The sequence below is a fragment of the Pempheris klunzingeri genome, chromosome 8, assembly GCF_042242105.1.
Source record: "Pempheris klunzingeri isolate RE-2024b chromosome 8, fPemKlu1.hap1, whole genome shotgun sequence".
Lineage (NCBI taxonomy): Eukaryota > Metazoa > Chordata > Actinopteri > Acropomatiformes > Pempheridae > Pempheris > Pempheris klunzingeri.
In genome coordinates, this window is record NC_092019.1 from 26178873 (window position 1) to 26182959 (window position 4087).

The following is a 4087-nucleotide window of genomic DNA, read 5'->3' on the forward strand; positions in this document are numbered from 1 at the left end:
AGGAGGTCCCGGGTTTCACAGAGGAGGCAGGACTTTCTGGCTCTGTGGTGCGCTCCGACACCAGAGGTCTGCTTTAATACCAGAGAGCGAGGAGGAGAGGCCGGTCGACTCCTACGTCTCTGAGAGAGGGAGGGAGAGAGAGAGAGAGAGAGAGAGAGAGAGAGAGAGAGAGAGAGAGAGAGAGCAGTCAACTCCTCCGTCCCGGGAAGTCGGCATCGAGCATCCATGTGTCAAACGGAGTTGTGGATTCGCAGCGCTGACTGATGGTCCTGGTTTACCGGCGGGGAGTCCGACTTACTGAGAAACCTGCCAGCTGTTAGAAACCAGCTGAGTGTTTGACTGAGCTCAGATCATCTCGGACACTTCGGACTCCTGTGACTGCCGGAGAGGAGCGGAATCCATTTTCAGACCTCCAAACAGTCGTCCCATGTGCAGGACCTGTGCACTGATGAAAGAGTCTGCAGTGAGCATGACATGAGCAGCCCCGCTGGATCCTGCCTGTCGGCGCGTCTTGGTCACTTCACTGTGGGTCTGCTCTCCGCGCGCCTCGCTGCGTCAGTGCGCAAACTGTGTCCTGAGTGGAATAAAGTTTGTGGGGGAGATACTGAATCTGGATCTTTTTCACTTCATTCAATTTCCCTTTGGATTGATTTTCTTATTTGTTCCACCGTTTTCACCAAACTCTTTTTGTTGGAGAGAAGCCGAGGATGTTGCTCCTCTGCCCGAACCCCCCCTCCCGGTCCACCTGTAGGTTTTTCTTCTGCTTTATGTTGCTGCTCCAAACACCCCGGTCCTCTTCTCCGCTAATTACAGGTAAGATTAAATGGCTCACACGGCTTCATAATAACACACCGCAACACCCACCGTGCGTAAAATCTGCCTAAGCCCCCGGTTATTCAGTCTGCCGCGTCTCCCCGCTCCGACAGTCTGTTTTTACTCGGCCAGGGAGCGCACCAAAGCCAGAGTGTGGTTACCAGTAATGTGATGGTCACCTAAAGGGTCCGTGAACCAGGCAAACCCTCTAAGTTGGTGCATGATCACCAGAAAGCAAAATCAATCATCAGAATGCGGAAAAAAAAACTATCGCGGCTTTTCTCTCATAACTTTCCTCCTATATTTTGCATCATCATATTCTCTTAATGTAGCTGTTATCATACCATAAAGCCTTCACATGTAGGTTAGAGTGTATTTTGTGCAGAAAACATGTCAGTCACCTTGAGTCTGGAGTTCTATCTGTGGATAATGAACGTGGACTCGGTTAAATCCTCTCTGTACCTCCCTGTAAGACACTGGTCGCTTCCTCCTGTGGAAACATGGTTTGCACTGAAGTGAAATATGACTAAAATCCGAGATGGGACCCTTAGCTTGTTATTTGCAGAGGTAGTTTTCTCCCTGACATAAATCACGGTGACATCAGTCATTATCAAAGGAAATTGTTCAAGGATTTGAATATTTAGAATGAACCTCTGCGTAAAACACTTTACACAAATTGCTGTTTATGACCCTAGAGGTTATAATTAGCCAACATTTTAGTTGAAAGTAGGCTGTAAAGTGTAAATCACTTTCCTTAACTAGCTCTGATTTAACAGCTTCTCTCTGCGCTCCCTCCTGGGCGGCCTCTCCTTCCTCTCCTGCCTCTCCTGCCTCACCCTCCAGGTCTGAGCGCAGTCCTTCCCCGCTATGCTCCCCCTTTGACAGCCGCTTGCATTGCAGGATGTCGTCTGTTGGCCTCGCAGCGGCGTTGAAAATTGAAAGTAGGAGACAGGGAATGAAATCCGGGTAGATGTGGAGCTGCCAGACTCCAGGCATGTACTGTAGAGGACTTAGCAGCCTGTGCAGCAGGAGGAAAGGCCTTTAGATTAGCATTTGATTATTCTTCACTTCAGTGCCTCCAAGGTCATTGTGAAGGTTTCACTGACGACAATAGTTGTCATTAACAAAAGGAGAAAATCTTTGATGAAGCTGAATCAGAACGTAGGTTTCTTTTCCTCTCAAGCTTTTGACATTAAAACAGATCTCAACATGACAAGATGTGTCAAAAATCACCTGATGCACCATCTAATTCAGCTCTAATTATTAAAGTTCCCCCTCCCTTGGCTGTTATCTTTGTCCGGCAGCAAACAGAAAGATCACATGGGGGACAAAACCTGTACCAGATGGGTCTATTTGGCCAAACTCATTTATCAGTTTGACATGAAAATGTGTGGGAAACCTCTGAGAAGCAACAACCTGTCTGTATCAGCAGAGGAGGCTGTACCATTACCAGTACCATACCACCGAGTGAAGCACAGAGGTCATCCTGTCCAGATCCAGATCCAGGCCTGGCTTCAGGACTGTGGTGTTACTGCTGTGAATCTGGTCTAGGATACCTGTTGCTTGTCATCCCATCTCCTCTTGTCTCACTCTACTAAAGTTTATTGTGTGAATTGTTTAAGCAAGGTTAGTAAACTCATAGGTATTCTACTGAGACCTATTTAAGACCGGGGAGGCTAGTAACATGGTTTGACTGAAGGAAAACCTGACTAAATCCTCCTAACAGATAGTGTCGTATACGTTATGAGACTACTGCAAGCCTGTACTTTCTATTAGTTTCACCACAAACATCTTTGGCTTCACTGATAAATTGGTGATTTGTTTGGTACCTTCAGAATTCTACATGAACATATCCTCAATAAAGTGATTCAGACCACACATTTATTCATTTTCAAAGAGCCCTGGTTACTTTGAAATAGACAGCAGGGGGACATACCTAAATACATCTTCTCCAGTATACTGGAGTATACATTTGAGGTGGTTGTACTTTGGTATTTTTAGTTCATGCTACTTTATATTTATAGGGAATTATTGTACTTATTACTACACAATAGTGCAATGGTGCTTAGTATAATAATAAAACAGTACAGGTGTTCTATTTCTGCATTGTGGACTTTAAGTCTTAATGGAGTCTGTTTCTGTTGCACTAATGCTACTATCACTTGTGTAAAATATCAGAGCTCTGTGCAGTAGCCTACACACTGCTCAAAGATCCAAAGCCAAAAACTTTTTTAGCATGGGACTGAAAGGGTTATTATTTGAGAACTCCCTTCAAGTTATATTTGATGTTTAGCTAACGTAATCCACTAAGAGATACAGACCTTCAGCATTTTACTAACAACCTGATCAAGCTTTAAGGTCCGACAGAGTGACCTCTGAGTCAGGAGAGGTCCTGTGACTCCGGCCTGTCTCTCCTTTTAATCACAGACTCTCAGTGCTGAGATTTTCAGAAAGTTCAGAAGGTGCTTTAGAAAGACAATATATTGTTGCTGTCTGTAGAGAGGCATCTGATCGGGAGAACATGAGACAAACGCAGCAGCTGACAAGCACAAGAGGAAGGTATTTTGTCAGACTCAGGATGAGGCCTCTGAGAGTGAACCCCCACTGCCCCCCCCTGCAACCCACACCCCTTACAGCCCTGCCAGTTTAATTACACTCGAAGGCTGTAAATTTTACAGTGGTGGTGGAGTCGGCTGGGTTCGTCTGCTCTGCCAGTATCCACAGGCTGGTTTTCAGCTGAACACAGAGACAAACACAGACAACACTGAGATCTAGTCCTCCAATAAGGATCTATTGTTGTACCGTGTATTCTGAGTTTGGGTAGTCCGTATCAGCCTCCGTTCAGATGTCAGAACTCAGCTTTAGCACACTTTAGCTGAGGTTATTGTCGAGCTTTATGTTTTTGTACAGCACATGTGCAAGTTTTACCATCAAGATTAAAGACCAGCTCAATGATTTCAGACAGAACCAGACAAAAGCAGCTTTTTCAGTCACTTTCAGACACTGATCATCAGTTTTGTTGACTAAAATGATACTTGTCTAGGGCACATTTTATCATCTGTAGCTAGCTCGCTAATTCAGTGATGAATTGATTCCATTTGTTGGTTAAAAACGTTTTCTCTGGCTAATGGGTTTTAAAGGCAGACGGAGCAGGAACCTCCTAAAAAATAATAGTGACTCGTGTGTGGTGCTTCTATATCTGCAGAGACCCTGCCCTCCGTCTGTACTTTCTTATTTTACTTTCAGAACATTTATGGTCATCTTACTTTGGGCA